Here is an 18445-nt window from a genome sequence, read left to right on the forward strand (position 1 = left end):
AGAATCGGCTTTGATGCTGAAATCGTGGAGGGTGTCATTTTCACACCAAATCGCAATTCTCCAGTGCCTCGACAGTGGCGTCAATGCGTTCCAGAATGCACATACAGTAAACGCCATTGGCATATCATTAGTGGGCCTGACCAGTATTTTCCGGGTCTCCACCATCCTCCGCCTCCACTGGGGAAAATTCCCGACTGCGAGGCTCACTTACCCTTTTGAAAATCATGGAATAGGCCCCATGACTGCTGAGGGGGAGAGAGGGGGTTCGGAAAGTGTCCAACATCGCCATAGTTTGCGGACAGTCATGTCGCTGGCCAGGGACTTCTGCGAGAGCCAGGAGGAGTAGTGGGGGATGGCCAGGGGATGGGCTGTGGAGTCGAGGTGGATGGGCACAGAACACCATTGCCGCAGCCTGCAAGGCAGCCATGCAGATGTGCATGTTGCTGACTGCCCACTGTGGGGAGTGTATATGGATATGCAGCTGCAGCTTGTCAGCCTCCCGAGTGTCAATCATGGACCCGGCGAATCCCACAGCGTTTTTCGTTGGAATCGATTGTGTTCCACATGGTAGTGCTAGCCATACCACGGTTACTGAATCAGTCCAGGTGTGGCACCAGTTTTGCTGTCATGGAAGTCCACGAATCCTGCCCTGGTGTCAACAATTAGTCTCAGGAACAGATCGTCCCGCCGCTAGACCTCTGCCAGAGTTTCCTGGATGAAAAGCTCTGGGATGGGCTCCAGCACTTTCTCCTCGCTTGGGCTGATTGTGAGCCCTTGGGCTACTTCATGGGATGTTGGGGTAGCTGGAGTGAGCTCCAGAAACCTCAGCATCACCTGGCGTTGCCAGTCCTGGAGGCCCAACATTGTCTGCATGATGGTGTTGAAGCCCTCATCAAATCGACCTCTACATCTGGGCCAAGCTCTGGAGCCCCTCAGCCAAGGTGCTCAGAAAATGAGCTACGCCTTGGAGTTCACCTCTCATGATTTGGACATCCTGGCTCAGGCTTTCAGCTGCAGATCCCACCCTTGCAGTGTTAGCCTGGGTGCCATGCAATGCTTACCATCTTCCACACCTGAAGGTTTTGGGATTCTCCAAGTGGTCTTGAATGTCGCTGACACGCCACTTGGATTCTCTGCTTCTGCCTTTGCATATCCAGCAGCTCTGGGAGAAACCTTTCCAGAGGCTTGGCATGTGGCTAGAGGCCAACTATTTCCTGGTGTCCTGCAGACCTCCAACTGCCCATTCTCTCGGAAGTTCCTGCCTTCATCTGACGTGCATCAGCAGCTGTGTGGTGCTCACCAGATAGTAACCTAGAAGCCTGTCCGCTAATATGGCCCACCGAGGCGTGTATCCCTGGACTGGTGAATGGTGCTGGTGATGCCTGTAACGACTGATTGGTGTCATCCTCAGAGGTATTTTCCAAAATGCTCTCCAGGATTGCAAGGGGAGTGCCGGCTCAGAATGGCCCTGCCCCATCTGATGGTGATTCTGCAAGACAATTGGTATCGGCATCGATTCAGAAAATGGGAGGGACAAGGGACTTGGAAATAGACTTGAGACTCGCCATCTAGATGAAGGTGCAGTAGATCCTCACTTCTCTGGCACAGGCCAACCTCACTGTCCATCATGGCTCTTTCCATGCCCTTCCCATGATCTGCAGCGCCCTTTCCTCACAGGGGGTGAGGACTCTCAAACCCGGAATTCCTCTGCCTGTCTTCTCCATCTCCTTTTTATTATGGTCCAACTTCTCCTGCAAGAACACAAGGACATTGTGAGGCGGACACCTGACAGGTCAGGGATTTCCAGCAATGGGGATACCGTGCCCAGACAGGAAGGGGTTGTGATGAGAAATGCCAGGGGGTTCTGAACAAGATGCTGGGGGGGGGGGGGGGGGGGGTAGGGTTTTGGGAGGCTGATAGGTGACAGGGAATGGATTAATGGTGACATTCCAGGGGTAACTGGCTGGATTAAAGCCAGAAGGAGACAGATGGTCACTCACCCTTGCAGCTCATATGAGGTCATTCATTTGTTTCCAATATTGGATACTGATCCTCCTTGTCAGGCTGCTGGCACTAACTGCAGCTGCCATCGTCAACTCTGGGTCTTCTACTCACAGCGGATAAACAATGGCCCGCCTCTCTTCCACTGCACCCGACAGCCTGTTGAGATTTGGCTCCAGGAAACATGGAGCTGATCTGCTTGCAGCCATCCTCCTGGCTTGACAGAGTGAGTGCAGCGGGACAATTTAAATGCAGCTCTCACTTGTGAACAAAGCACAGCTGAGCTCCAGTGCAGGCAAACTAGACGCCTGAGGACTCCAACTCAGCGTGATTCTTACGGAGATTCATTTATTGCCCAAAGTGTGGGAAGTTCGCAATCTGCAGGCGTGATCTGCACCAGCTTTCCTAGCCGAAATGACAATTTGTTGTTTTTGGGGGAAAATTCCACCCGATGATGGACAGGGAACACATCCTGTCAACTTACAGTCCAACCAGCAAAGCTGAAAACGATAACCTGCTGGGTCAGCTCCGCGATGTAGTTTCCTTAAAAACATATTTTGGAGGGAAGTCCAAAATTGTCCGGCCAGAAATTCTGGGTCATTGTTTTGTCCCATCATTTGCTTCCCTCAGTGGACAGAATTGTGACGGTTTGCAGCCAGCATATTGGAGGGAGCTGTCTGCAAAGTGTAACATTCCGTGAGGGAGAAACTGACAATCTAACACTTTGGAGATGGGGGTGCAGATTTTGATTCGTCCACTATTTACAGCAAGATCATGAGCATGTGCAAAGAAAGTATTTAAAATGTTGCTGCAAATTGTAAACAGCAAAAATCATCCCTGTTAAAGCCCACAAGTCTTGATGAGCAGTAAACGAATAAACACTGCAGAGTAACTATCGATAAATTAAATAAAGCTGACAATACAAAGGAGTAAACACCACACATTCAAATACCAATTTATTGGAGCAGCTGGTACAATGAAGCAGCTTTTAGCTTTTAGTTAAAAGGGCATTCATAAAAAGGCAACACTGCAAATGAATAATATCAATTCAGGAAGTGGGACTTAGTACACCTTTTATAGTTATCAATGCATGAGGACAATCAGGTATTCAAGTAAAAACTATCAGAATATTCTGAGAGGAGAACTGAAAAAATCAAATCACTTTTTCTCTATATATTTATTTTGACCCTTTGGTGGCAATGGAACCAGAAAGGTGATAAGGATTTTTATTATTTTAATGAGTGCTTGAATGGTTGGTGAAACTTAAGTTTTAATACATTTTGAAAGGTAATTGGGCAATGTCTACACTTGGAAAGGCAGAATTGATCCTCATGGCAGACTGGTACAGAACGTGAAGTCCCGTGGGATCAGAGGTGAGCTGGCAAATGGATACAGAACTGGCTCGGTCATAGAACACAGAGGGTAGCAGTGGAAGGGTGCTTTTCTGAATGGAGGGCTGTGATTAGTGGTGATCCACAGGGATCAGTGCTGGGACCTTTGCTGTTTATAGTAAAAATAAATAATTTGGAGTAAAATGTAACTGTTCTGATTAGTAAATTTGCGGATCACACAAAGGTTGGTGGAATTGCGGATAGAGATGACGAGTGTCAGAGGATACAGCGGTATAGATTGGTTGGAGACTCGGGCGGAGATGGCAGATGGAGGTTAATCCGGACAAATGAAGGTAATGCATTTTGGAAGCTTTAATACAAGTGGGAAAGATATAGTAAATGACAGAACCCTTAAGTTATTGACAGGCAGAGGGATCTGGGTGTACAGGTCCACAGGTTACTGAAAGGGGCAACGCAGGTGGAGAAGGTAGTTAAGAAGGCATCCAGCATGCTTGCCTTCATTTGCCGGGGAATTGAGTATAAAAGTTCGTAAGTCATGTTGCAGCTGTATAGGACCTTAGTTAGGCCCGCTTGGAATATAGTGTTCAACTCTTGTCGCCACATTACTGGAAGGATGTGGAGGCTTTGGAAAGATACAGAAGAGGTTTATCAGGATCTTGCCTGGTATGAAGGGCGTTAGCTATGAGGAGAGAGCGTATAAACTCAGTTTGTTCTCACTGGATCGATGGAGGTTGAGGGATGACCTGATAATAGTCTATAATATATTGAGGGGCATGGACAGAGTGGATAGTCAGAAGCTTTTTCTCAGGGTGGAAGAATCAATTACATGGGAACATATGTTTAATGTACGAGGGGCAAAGTTCAGAGGAGATGTGCGAGGGAAGTTTCTTACACAGAGGGTAGAGGGTGCTTGGAACCTGTTGCTGGAGGAGGTGGTAGAAGCAGGTACGATAGTGACGTTTAAGGGGCATCTTGACAAATACATGAAAAGGATAGGAATATAGGGATATGGACCCCGGATGTATGGAAGATTTTAGATTAGACGGGCAGCATGGTGAGCGCAGGCTTGGAGGACCACAGGGCCTGTTCCTCTGCTGTACTTTTCTTTGTTCTTTGATAGGGCTGTAGGTTCAGAGTTGGAGAGTGGGATTAATTATATAGCTCATGCAAAACCAAGAACGATGGGTTGAAAAGCTTTCTTCCATGCTATAATATTCTAGCATTCACGACAAATCTCTTAAGACAACAGCAGAGAAGGGCATGTCCTAACTCAAGATAGCAAAGAGTTTAAAATATTTCCTGAGATGTACTTCAACATTCAGGTTTTGTGTTTGATTTTTGGATGCTATTATATGCAAAACTAGTCAAGATATGTTCCGACTGCAAACTAATGCTTTACCATCAAACACTGTGGTTTTATAATGTGTTTTTTTAATGCCAGTGGGTTTGTTTGCTAGACACCTGCTTTAAAAGTGCATGATTCACAGTTACATTTTCTGCCCGTGGCATTTAAAAAAAATATTCTTCCCGTTTTTGATTGGTATTGACCAGGCAAAATAATATACACCACTTCACAGCACAGCAAGTTTTATCAGAACATGTCACAATTCATTTCTGTTGCGATGTGCAGATAAGGTTTTCCAGCAACATAAATGGTAGTTTATCGAGCGAGCTTCAGATGAGTGAAAGCAGTAGGTTTGTTCCCTGTTGTTTTATGGCATCTGGTTCATCATCTGCTTGTAGGAGCAGCCCTTCCTTTCTGCGGATTTCCCTTTGAAGCTGTCACAAACAGACAACTTTATTTATATTCTCGTTTTCAATTTGCTTCAGAGGAAAATCCACAATACCCTGATGCATCATTATAGATCTGTGAGACCTGAGTTGTGCATTGCGAGTATCACATCTGTGTTTTAAAGGCAGACACACAGAGGTAACTACTGCAATCACCACGCTGTGACCACAGGGCCACTACAACTCAAGTGCTTTTGTGCTTCCACGCCTGATTGAGGTGACCTCACCCCATTAAGAAAGGCAACACATTTAAGTATATAAATTAACTTCCCAGCACATTGTTCTCAACATGCTGAGGGAGTGACAAGCTCACAGAGTTCGAAGGCCAACAAGAGCTTTTTTTTCACCTGGACCTTCCAATAGGGAAGCCAAGATTTCTTGGACTAGTGTACCGCAGGAGCAGTTTTGAGCTTTCCTCATACCCCCTCAATAGATGCTTTCTTCAAAGGATTGACAAAATGTTCTTTACATGCTGGCACAGGAAATCTCAATGTATTGCCCATGTTTTCAGAAACACTATTTAATAAGCAACCTCACTTAAATGAAAAAAATGAGGTATTAACGAACCTTGAGTACATCATGTTTCCAAGCCCCAAGCATGCTATATCCTGACTAACCGGATTGATAGAAGCAAGGTGTCTCAGGTGTAGAACCCCAGTGCCTAATTGTACAGGGAGATGATGTACATCAACATAACAAATACCAGCCGTCACGTTATTTGCTTGACATTGTGTGATATGCTTCCTGCTCTGGAAGTACTTGTTTACCTTATTAAATTCACACCTTATCCAATTATCATAGAATTTACAGTGCAGAAGGAGGCCATTCGGCCCATCTCATCTGCACCGGCTCTTGGAAAGAGCACCCTACCCAAGGTCAACACCTCCACCCTATCCCAATAACCCAGTAACCCCACCCAACACTAAGGGCAATTTTGGACACTAAGGGCAATTTAGCATGGCCAATCCACCTAACCTGCACATCTTTGGACTGTGGGAGGAAACCGGAGCAGCCGGAGGAAACCCACGCAGACACGGGAGAACGTGCAGACTCTGCACAGACAGTGACCCAAGCCGGAATCAAACCTGGGACCCTGGAGCTGTGAAGCAATTGTGCTATCCACAATGCTACCGTGCTGCCCTTCAATTCTAATACATAACCCGTTAAGTATGGGTTTGCTGGTCTGGGGCGAGTGAGATGCTACAATTAGCTTCACCATTCACGTGTTGGAGAGGAGGGTGAATGGACAAAACCATTCTTGATGCTATGCAGTGTCACCCTATTGGAAAGGTAGATGAGTGACAAGATGAATTTCCACTGGGATGGTCAACCCGCCCATTAATTAGCCACGAACACTGTCTGGATTCACACTTGAAGAGTGCCTATTTAGGTGAAGTACAGGCGCTAATAATGCCTGTGAAACTATCCAGCATGAGTCACAATGTTCAGTCAATGGGAAGAGAATTTCATGGGGAAAAGAAATGTTCTACATATTTAGATATGTTCCTGAACAAAGGGGCGGCATAGTGGCGCAGTGGTTAGCGTTGTTGCCTCACAGTGCTGAGGACCTAGGTTCGATCCCGGGTCATTGTCCATGTGGAGTTTGCACCTTCTCCACATGTCTGCGTGGGTCTCACTGTCACAACACAAAAAATATGTGCAGGGTAGGTGGATTGGCTATGCTAAATTGCCCCTTAATTGGGGGGAAAAAATTTAAAAGAAAAGATATGTTCCTAAACATTGGTCCATTTATTTGGGTAGGTGCACAAACTGTTTTTGTTAGCACACTAAATGACAACTTGAGAAGGGAGGTCAAAAGTTGTGGAGATAGTAATAGCAATACTTGAATTTTTTCAAGGGAGGTACGAGAAGGACGTTAATGGGTTAGATTTTCACCATGATTGCAGGAGTTGGGATATTTTAAAAACATGTATCCTGCCTTCTAACCTGTACTGCCCACTGATGCTATTTTCATGGTGGGATGTGTGGACAAGCAGGCCCAAGGCAGAGGCGGAGATAGGCCGATGCCAAGGTCGCCAGGTTTAAAGGCCCATATCCATTCACTGAGAAGTAGGCCCAGTTCCGGAGATGTGTGTGAGGCCCCTAACCCACACTCCATTTAACCTCGTGGTCCTTCTCACCTTACTATCTGCCCATTCCCGCCTCAACTCCTATACCCCCCCAATTCTCACATTCCCCACCCCTCCCCTCACTCCCTCATACCTCCTCCCTGCCTCTACTCACCCAGTATCTAATATAAATAGAACTCACATGGCCTATAATAACATTGGCAAGATTTGAGAAGGTCATAAATCTGTCAAAATAGACATTACTTGCAAACCAAGTGGAAGGGAGAATGGGACTGGGAAACAAGTCTCTAAAACGAGTTTGGACTGGCTTTCCGCCAATGTAGGTGGAAAGTAGATCAGGCACGAGAAATAAATCACTGTAAACATGTTTCATGCTGCTGGCATGGGCCAATTTCACGCCCAAACTCTCATAAGATTTACTTTTAACAGTAAATATTATTGAAATTCTAGTTACTTACAGAAAAGTATAGACTTGTACTCAACAGGCAAAAATGTAAATTCACAATTTTAAGCGAATTTCATGTGCATTTAATCATTAAGAGTCTACAATCTGGAATTTAGAAGAGAGATTATTAAAAACAGCTGCAACCTGGGGAAGAATGATTGAGATGAAATTATTGCAGAAGTTGAAATATAGAACGCAAACACAAATTATCCCCTGAAGTGTCCTTACTAACAATACATTGGGGCAGGCAAAAATGTTACTTCTAACTAAACCAATGTGCCATGCTCTCTAAGATATAAAATGAATGCTGGAGTTGTGCAGCCGGTCAAATAATATCTGTAAGAAAAAAGTAAGATGTTGTTGGCTAAGCAATGAGAGGGTATCTGTTAACCAGCCTAGTGGAAATTAATCATTTACCCTCTCCCCCATCAACACCCCCATCCTCGCCCCGACTGTCCACAGAGGGTCACTGGAGAGCAACCAAGTGTCCTTCCCTCACCCCCATCCTCCTCACTACCCTGTGAATAGTGAGGTTAATTGTAACATTCTTACATGCACTGTTAGAATTCCAGCGGCTAGAAAACTGCCATTCACAAATTGCACCAGAAAGAACTGGGATGAGAATTCACGTTTTCTGAGGATGTCAAGACAGTTTTCTCATGCAGAGAAGGCATGGTCCACACTATTTTGATTCTCAATCAACGTCGGCAGATTGTATTGCCGTGGTGACTATTCCACATATGGCCTCATCTGATGCACTTCTCCACACATGCATTGAGCTCACTGGACTGTGATTATTTTTCCTCTCGAGGCATAGGGTCATACAGTACAGAAGAGGCCCTTCAGCCCATTGTGTCTGCACCACCAAAACTACACTAAATTTACACTAATCTCATTTTCCAGCACATAGCCCATAGCCCTTGCTCACCAACATACATTTTTAAAGTTGTGAGATTTCCTGCCTTTACTACCCTCCCAAACAGTGAATTCCAGACTGACACCCCCCTCTAGGTGAAAATGCTTTTTCTTAAATCCCCTCGAAACCCAGCTCCTCACTTTAAAATTATGTCTCCTCATTATTGACCCCTTCAACTAACGGGAGCAGCTGCTTCAGATCCACCCTGTCCATACCCCTCATAATCTGATACACCTCAATCAGATTCTCCCTTAGCATTCTCTGCTGCAAAGAAAACAACCTGAGCCTATCCAGTCTTTCTTCATAGCTCAAGTGCTCCATCAAAGCAACATCCTGGTGAATCTCCTCTGCCCCCACTCCAGTGAAATCACATCCTTCCTATTGTGAAGAGACCAGAACGCACACACTACTCCAACTGTGGCCTAACCAAAGTTTTATACAGCTTCAACATAATCTCCCTGCGCTTATAATCTATGACAATGCTTCCCAAACTTTTTATGTCATGGGAGCGTGGGGGGAAGGTGCTGGGGGAGGGCAACCGGGGACACCCGCGCAAGGCACCACCATGCCAATATCTGGATCATGTGTACCTGTTCTGGGGTAACCCTTGCCCCTGCCTGTCTGCCCCAACGACCACGTATAACCCCATCGACTGCCAAGAACTGGCCATGGTGCAGTTCTTGGAGCATATTCCCCCAATCTAAAACCATTTTGTACAGACCATTTTTTCCTTTTCCATAACAAACGTAAATCGTACTGTGTTGCGGTCGCCATCACTAAAATGATCCCCACTTCCACCTTGAAAACCTATTCCGCTTTGTTCCCCAGAATTAGATCCAGCACTGCACCGTCCGTCCCTTGTTGGACCTTCTACACAATGACTATCCCAATTAACGTTGGGGAGTATGAAATCCCCAAATATAATTACCATATTATTATTTTTACACACCTCAATTAATTGTGTACATATCTGCTCTTCTACTGCCCACTGACTGTTTGGGGGCATATAATTCACTCCCAGCAATGTGAGTGTTCTCCTTTTTGTTCCTAAGCTCTACCCACAAAACCTCATTTGAAGACTCTTCCAAGATATTGTCTCACCATTGTGCGGTAACTGACTCCTTAATTAGTAATGCAACACCACCTCCTCTTTTACGTTCTCCCCTGTCTCGCCTGAAGATCCTATACCCCGGAATGTTGAGTTGCCAGTCCTGCCCTCCCTCAACCATGTCTCTGTGATGGTAACAATGTCACAATTCTATGGGTCAATCCACACCCTTAACTCATTAGTCTCACTTATAATATTCCTAGCATTAAAGTTGAGGCAATTCAGCCTTGCCTTACTCTCTTGGAAATCAACTTAGCTGAACACCCGCTGTCTTGGTTCATTTACTATAGTATGCTGTGTCCTTATTGTACTAACGATCTGTGTCCCCTCCCCCTGCTGAACTAGTTTAAACTCTTCCAAAAAGCACTAGCAAACCCACCCAGAAGGATGTTGGGCCCATTCTGGTTCAGGTGCAGACCGCCCGCTTGTATTTAGAACATAGAACATAGAACAGTACAGCACAGAACAGGCCCTTCGACCCTCGATGTTGTGCCGAGCAATGATCACCCTACTCAAATCCACGTATCCACCCTATACCCGTAACCCAACAACCCCCCCCCCTTAACCTTACTATTTAGGACACTAGGCCAATCCACCTAACCCGCACATCTTTGGACTGTGGGAGGAAACCGGAACACCCGGAGGAAACCCACGCACACACGGGGAGGATGTGCAGACTCCGCACAGACAGTGACCCAGCCGGGAATCGAACCTGGGACCCTGGAGTTGTGAAGCATTTATGAAGCATTTGTCCCATCCTCTCCAGAAATGGCTCCAGTCATCCAGGAATCTAAAACCTTGGCGCCTACACCAACTCTTAAGCCACGCATCCATCTCCCCTAATCTCCTATTTCTGTACTAGGCAACAGGTGGGGGGGGTGGGGGTATATTCCAGAGATTCCAACCTTTGAGGTGCTGCTATTTAATCTGCTGCCTAACTCCCTGAACTTTTGATGGAAGACCTGATCCTTAATTTCACCTACATAGTTGGTACCAACATGTACCATGACCTCAGACTTATCACCCTCCTGCTTTAGGATGCCCTGTGGCTGTTCAATGACACCCCTGCCCCAGAGAGACAACACACCATCCAAAGATTATGAAGATTATGAAGAGTAGACATGAATGTGTGTAAAAGAATTGGAAACATTTAGTGGAACTGTAAAAATATCAAGTTATTTGAATCCGTGCTCTATAACGTTTGGAGTAAAAAAAACTACTCACAGTTGAAAAGAAATCAGTGCTTGCAATTTCAATAGATATTTGTTGACATAAGCCAAAGGGTTATCATTATAGTATTGGTGTTACTTGATTGCTTTTGCAAACTATCATTAGAGGGCTTATAAATTCACAGGTTCATTGACAGTTGCAGGTGATTATATAAGCATTAGTTTTGTCTTTGATATGGGACTTAAAATGAAAATGTTTGCATTTATAAGTGATTAAGTGCTTGAAGGGATCTAAAAGTAGTGACGTATATAATAGATGGTAAGAACTTTATTTTGTTTCACCTGAGCATGATTCCTCAGGTTTACACATGGTGGACACTGGGAGCTTAACATGAAGGACAAATGGTGGTGGGTGGGCATGCATTGGCAGAGGTTGACAGTAAGGGAGTGCGCTAGAGGCCCCAGTGTTTTCTATATCTGGGGTGATGTCCTATAGAACAGACAGATCTTTTCAACAGCCCGCCTTGGCACCACCTGCTCTGTTTCCAGGGGCAGCAGGCCCAGTCCGAGAGCGCATCTGACTCAGGAGCGAAAATATGGCTCTGAGTATCACCATCGCATAGTGCATTTATCCACTGAGGGATCAGAGTACCTTCAGTGGAGTTATGTATAAATCTGAAAGGGCGGCATGATGGCACAGTGTTTGGCACTGCTGCCTCACGGTTCCAAGGACCCGGGTTCGATTCCGGCCCCGGGTCACCGTCTGTGTGGAGTTTGCACATTCCCCCCGTGTCTGCGTGGGTCTCACCCCCACAACTCAAAGATCTGCAGGGTAGGTGTATTGACCAAACTAAGCTGCCCTTAATTAGACAAAAAAAATTGGTTACTCTAAATGTATTTCAAAATATATATAAATCTGAAATGATTCTATCAAACCTAAACATTACAGAGAGGAGTTAATGCACTTGGGTTGGAAGGCAGCAGTGGTTAATACTGGCTCAGAAAATATTTGCAGTACTCAGCAGCAAGAAAACCAAATATTGAAAGACAGCAAGTTTCAAAATACACAAGCGACTTCTCCAAAAACGAGTATCTGACCTGCTTTCAGATTTCTTTGAGGAATGCTAAGGACCCCTTCAAATATAGCTGAAAATAGCTGCCTCCTGACTTGGACGGCCCATGGTTTGTGGGTGGATTGAAAAACTGCTGGTAATCACCTGAGTAGGGTTGGTAACATATAGTAGCGAAGCCGCTACTTGTTTCCGGCAGAATCTTTGGCCACCTAAATCAAGGTCTGCCTGAAAAAGGGAATGGATAGACTTCCAGCAGTGGTGAGCAGGGCAATTCTCCATGTGTTCTCACCTCATTTTTAGGCATAAACACAAGCAGAGCTGTCGTGAGGTGAAAATCCTCGTCAAGTGAACAAGTTACAGAGGGACTTCTCATTGCAGATACTCTGTTTTAACATGATCAGCAGTCACTGCATAATTACTTTGTTTCAGATAATACTTTATAAAAACAGAGGATTGCACTGGCTTGAAAATAATTGATGTATAAACACAGTAAAGTTGTAAAGATAGATCATTATTTTGAGAACAAAGAAACCTGTGGGATTGAATAACACAGCGGGTTGGCACAATTTTCTTTCACTCGTGATATATAAGTTCAAGTGCAAGCCAAGCAGCCTCTTTCTCTTTTTCTATTTTCTGAACCCACCAAGCCCTCTCCTTGCGAGGCTATTTCAAATCAAAATTAAAGATGAACCACATCGGTGTCGAATTAGGTTCACATATAGACTACACTGGCTACAGATGGTAGGCCTCCTTCCCCAAAAGGACAGCAGTGAATGAGGTGCAATTTTACAAAACTCCAACAGTTTCATAGTTACAGCAGTTTTTTCTTTTCAGATGTTTTATGAACTGAATTCAAATTCGCAATGTGCTAAAGTTAGGTTTAAACTCATATTTGCTAGATATTTGGTCAAAGCCTCTGGATTACTATTCCAGTTACATTACCACTACACTAATATTCCCAACATTCATTTGAAGAAGAGCAACCATGGTAAGTTTAAATTTATTTTTGTGGGTCATGTGGAGCAAGACGGCTCATCAAAGTTACACCAGAGCAATGTGTGCTTCTGCAGCCCCTAGTGTGTCCCCTCTGCAGAGACCTTGGCCATGATGTTCTGGGCCCGTTAGCCATGGGAGCAAATCGCACAATGGCCACTAACTCTCACCGGATTTGGGGCAGCACAGTGTCAAAGTGGTTAGCATTGCTGCCTCACCGTGCTGTGGTCCCAGGTTCGATCCTGGCCCTGGGTCACTGTCCATGTGGAGTTTGCACATTCTCCCCGTGTCTGCATGTGTCTCACGCCCACAACCCAAAGATGTGCAGTGTAGGTGAATTAGCCACGCTAAATTGGCCCTTAATTGGAAAAAGAAAGAATTGGATGCTCTAAATTTGAAGAAAAAAAACTCTCACAGTATTTACAGTGACGAGATCTCACTTTGAGATCTTCCTCGCTCCCCCCCACCACCCCCACCCAGCAGCAACGTAAGCATGTACACACCCAGCGAGAGTGTTAACTTGAGTACTACGCCCTGTTTTCTGTGGAGCCATGCTTGCCAGCTCTATCAGGGCCTGGCCCGCCAGAATGACAGCACAAAACGCGCTCTTTTACAAAGTGCAAGAAGATCTGGAGTGAAAACCTGGTTGTGTTTCTGAGGTGAAAAACTCTGATTTTCAGTCAGAGCAGGACACTTTGACATTTTTGTAGCAAAATTCCTACCCCAATGTGATGCCAGCTGAGTTAGCCATTGGGTTACTTGACTTTGCACCAACCCAAGGGTTCCACGCTGCATTACATTGGAAAATGACCGAGGAACTGAATAGGTACTTTGCATCAGTCTTCATAGTGGAAGACACCAGTAGCACACCAGAACTTCAAGAAAGTCAGGGAGCAGAGGTGAATGTAGTGGCCATCACTAAGGAGGTAGTGTTGGGGAAACTGAAAGGTCTGAAGGTGGATAAATAACCTGGACCAGATGGGCTACAACCCCAGGGTTCTGAAGGTGATCGCTGAGGAGATTGGGGAGGCATTGGTGGTGATCTTTCAGGAATCACTGGATTCAGGGATGATCCCAGAGGACTGAAAAATGGCTAACGTATCCTTGTTTAAGAAGTGAGGGAGGCAAAAGATGGGAAATTATAGGCCGGTTAGCCTGAGTTCGGTCACTGGTAAGATTTTAGAGCCCATTATTAAGGATGAGATTGCGCAGTACTTTGAAGTGCATGGTAAAATAGGGCTGAGTCAGCACAGCTCCTTTGTCAAGGGGAGGTCATGCCTGAAAAATCTGTTAGAATTCTTTGAGGAGATAATGAGGAAGTCAGACAAAGGAGAGCCAGTGGACATGATCTATTTGGATTTTCAGAAGGCCTTGGATAAGGGACCATACAGGATGCTGTTGAATAAGATAAGAGACCAAGGTGTTAGGGGAAAGATACTGACATGGATAGAGGATTAGCTGACTGGCTGAAGGCAGAGAGTGGGGATAAAAGGGTCTTTTTCAGGATGGCAGCAGTGACTAATAGTGTTCCGCAGGGGCCAGTGTTGAGACCACAATTCACAATATACATTAACAATCTAGAAGAAGAAATTGAGAGCATTGTTACTGCGATTGCAGATGATACTAATATTTGTAGAGGGACAGGTAGTATTGAGGAAGCAGGGAGGTTGCAGAAGGACTTGGACAGGCTAGGAGAGTGGGCAAGGATGAAGTCCTTAGGACTGAAGTGGGCCTTTTAAACAGCCTGCCTCCCCACCCGGGAACCCTGTAACTGCCTCTCCACTTCTTCCGGAGACAGCTGGCCTGACGCCAGCCTGCACCCGGACCCCAGCAATGAAGATCTGGCCTTCGCAGGCATTTGCTTCACAGTGGGCAGGCAGTGCAGGGAATTTTATTGACTTCCCATACCTGCCTCACAGATAAAAATGTAGACTTGTCTTGTGTACTTTTCTCTCCCTAGTAAACACCCATCTAATTTAGTCAGCTTTAACCCAGTGAGTGTGGACCTATAGCATTACATACCAAAACGGGTTGTTTTGCAGCATGGGCAGCACGGTAGCGCAAGTGGATGGTACTGTGGCTTCACAGCGCCAGGGTCCCAGGTTTGATTCCCTGCTGGGTCACTGTCCGTGCGGAGTCTGCTCAGTCTCCCCTTGTCTGCATGGGTTTCCTCCGGGTGCTCCGGTTTCCTCCCACAGTCCAAAGATGTGCAGGTTAGGTGGATTGGCCATGCTAAATTGCCCTTCGTGTCCAAAAAGGTTAGGACGGGTTATTGGGTTATGGGGATAGGATGGACGTGAGGGCTTAAGTGGGTCGGTGCAGACTCGATGGGCCAAATGGCCTCCTGCACTGCATGTTCTATGTTCTATGTTTCCCTGCAACAAGCCACAAAAATGTCTGGTAGGTGAAATTGGAAACTTTGAAGTGTCACAGTGTGATATGTTCTTTTATGATCATATTTCTAAAGATTTAGGTACACGGTAGAACATTAAAAAAGGAAATTGGAAATAAAAATAAACAGTGAGGGGGAACATAGATAATAAATCAGTCAGCAATTTAGAAGAACACATGACCCAATACTTTCCCCTGTTTATTTGCTAGGAGCCGTCTCTAGCTGTCATCACTCACATATTGTGTTAAGTTGCTTTATTTCTAATGGACCTTAATGATTACTCCTTGATTGGGTGCTCTGAATAAGAAGCAGGGTCTGACTGGGGAATCGCCAATCCTCAGCCCATGATTTTTCATCACTAATTTAGACAGATGTAGAATCAGGAGCAGCGGCCTGTGATTATTGACTAGTATTTACTGCAAGTGCAGTTCTTTGCCTGGAGTTCCCTGATCGATTAATGAGTTTCTTTATTCCAAAACTCCAAACTAAATCCAAACCCAAGTACCAGAGGTGAAAGGACTAGCATGCTAACCACTCCATTCAGTTTATCCCTCTTTCTATTCCAAGTTGTATTTTTCCACGAAACAATAACATTTATTAATGGCTAATTCTTCTGTGGAACATGCATCTCGTTTATTCACTTTCTTGTCCTTTTGTTACTTTTCAGTGGTACAAAGTTCAAAGCCCTTTCAAGAAAACACTAACATATTTACTGAACATTGAAGTACAATCTCCTTTATGTAGTAAAACTGCTATTATATTGCTGTGATATTAGTCTTACCCCTTACTGACCTGCAGGCCTTGAACAGTTACCAGCCACACCAATTTGAGCTTAAGGAAAGCTAACCTTGGCAAATCTCACAGGTTTACTTTGGGCTTGCACCAGCCACAAGAGACTCCCTGCATCTGGAGCCAACAGCACTAATACAGCAGTATCAATCTGCTAAAGCACACACAGGAAACCTTCCCTTTGATATTTCAGTTCAAAATATAAAACCGTATTATACCAACTACAGTCAACTTTGAACACAATATTTTTTTCTTACTCTGGAGGATATTACTGAATTACATTTGAGGGAAAAATATATTTATTTTCTTCTTGTTTAAATATGTAATAGCATGAACTACTACATCAGTGCTGAATGCCTTGAATCTATGCCTTGTGATACAAAATACTCTTATGTAATGTTCTATCAAGAATTCTTGCCACCAGGCTACGTCTAATATGGTAGTCAATGAAAATATGCAATTTGTGGATGTACAGCTGCACTAAAGGAAAGGCTCTGAACTTTGGCAGTACCTCAGTTCACAAACATTTATGACCTGTATGGTGACTGCTGTCTATTAGTGATTTGAGAAACCAGGTAATTAATTAGAATTGTTTTCCTGAACATCTGCAGAACAGCTGGATCTGTGGACATGCTTTGTGCAATTGTAATGCAATTTGAAGATTTCCTTTCTTTCACAGGCTTTAGCTGGTGCTCTGTATTTTGTTTTTTAAACATAGGTCATGCACGCTTTTATTGAAGGAGGAGGAATACGATGAAATGTGCAATTTTTAAATGGTTGTGACCATTCCAACTTTTTAATTATGACAGTTTGTTTGTGGGTGAACCTTGTCCACCAAAAACATTGCAAGATTGTTGTTCTTCATTACTAGATCACTTAACGTATTCCTAATTACCTACCATCTTGTACCCATTATTCCTATCTCAGTTTAAATTTAGAATATTTGAAAATGCAGATATTTACAAAAAGTTTTACAATTTAGCAAATAGCTGTTTCTGCAACTTTTGCATTTTCTAAATTCTTGGTGATTGAATAGCATGTATGACACCCACTTTGCATTTGCCTCATGATGTAAATATTAAGAGAATTTAATTATGCAAGGAACATCTGTAAAAATAGTCTTATTGCAAATTGGAAGGTGTGAAGTTTAACAACCTTTCTACAATACCAGGGGAACATGCAAAAAAGTTGCTTCAACAAGGATGACATTCTTGTTGCAAAGCATGGCCTCGGTCCACAATGCAGATTCTGCTTTTTAGACCTTTGATATCTATGAGTGTATATTTATCATATATACATTTATCAGCTACAGGACTTCATCATCAAACAACTGAAGCAAGTTGCCAGAGATATAAATATTGTTGTAAACTAAGGGAAATACAACATCATGCGTTGAACAGAAATATAAAAATCGCATGGCTGGGCAGAGTACAAGACCTGCCCAGGAACTGAACTCGCTATTGTGGCGTCAATGTCGTAAGTTCAGTGGTTAACAGTGTGATTTTGGATGTCCTTGCGGTTTTGCTGACACTGGCAAGCATTTATTGCCCATTCCTAAATGCCATGAGAAGGTGATGGTGTGCCTTCTACCTGCGGTCCTTGTGGTGATGTTGCTTCCACAGTGGTGTCTCACAGGAAATTCTAGGATTCAAGCCAGTGACAGCAAAGTTACCAATGGAGATGTAAATTTTGATGCATTTTGTACATTGTGCCATGCGTCCTCACAGATATTAGTGCATTTCAATTTAACACTGCTTCGGTTCAACGTTTGATCTCCTGCAACTGAAAGGTGTATACTGTAAGTGTGGACAGAAGCTGCAACACCTGATTTTGTTTGTCTATAACCTATGTATGTCAGCATGCAATCTATTACTGATAACTGCCTTTTCAAATAAAAGAGTTGTGTATGCTCTAATTGGTGAAATGCAATGCTTCTGCTTTGTAGCTCTTTGGTGTACTGCTATTTTAAAGAATGGCAAAAGGTAACTTAATAAAACATTTTACCAATCAGGTTCATCCTTTGAAATTTATGCAAAAGAAACAAATGTTTGATTTTGGTTTGTGAAGAAATAGCTGATCTGGGGTGTGGGGAGTAATGCAATTTCAAGTGGCATGTGGGGAGGGGAGAACAGAGATTAATTAAAGTTGTGATAATTAATCTTGGAGCCCCTGAATTCTGAGAGGGGAAAAAACAAAGTTCCCCCTGCCTGTAACATACCTCTTTCTTACAAAATTTTACCTCATCAAGTGTGTCTTTCAGTATGACTTGGGCAGCATCTTCTTACTTGATAAAGATAGATACAAAGTATTAATTTAGTAACTCATG

The 18445-nt window shown here is 44.1% G+C and overlaps 1 protein-coding gene across 1 annotated transcript in view; it reads left to right on the top strand.

Annotated features, from left to right (window-relative positions):
* The window catches only part of dgkb (diacylglycerol kinase, beta), a 1237676-nt gene extending 1219632 nt beyond the window's left edge, over positions 1-18044 (top strand). The window contains 1 exon segment of the mRNA XM_038797484.1: positions 17426-18044. The gene's annotated coding sequence lies outside the window, so the exon portion shown is untranslated.
* Positions 18045-18445: the final 401 nt, after the last annotated feature.

The sequence above is a fragment of the Scyliorhinus canicula genome, chromosome 5 (assembly GCF_902713615.1).
Source record: "Scyliorhinus canicula chromosome 5, sScyCan1.1, whole genome shotgun sequence".
Classification (NCBI taxonomy): Eukaryota; Metazoa; Chordata; class Chondrichthyes; order Carcharhiniformes; family Scyliorhinidae; genus Scyliorhinus; species Scyliorhinus canicula.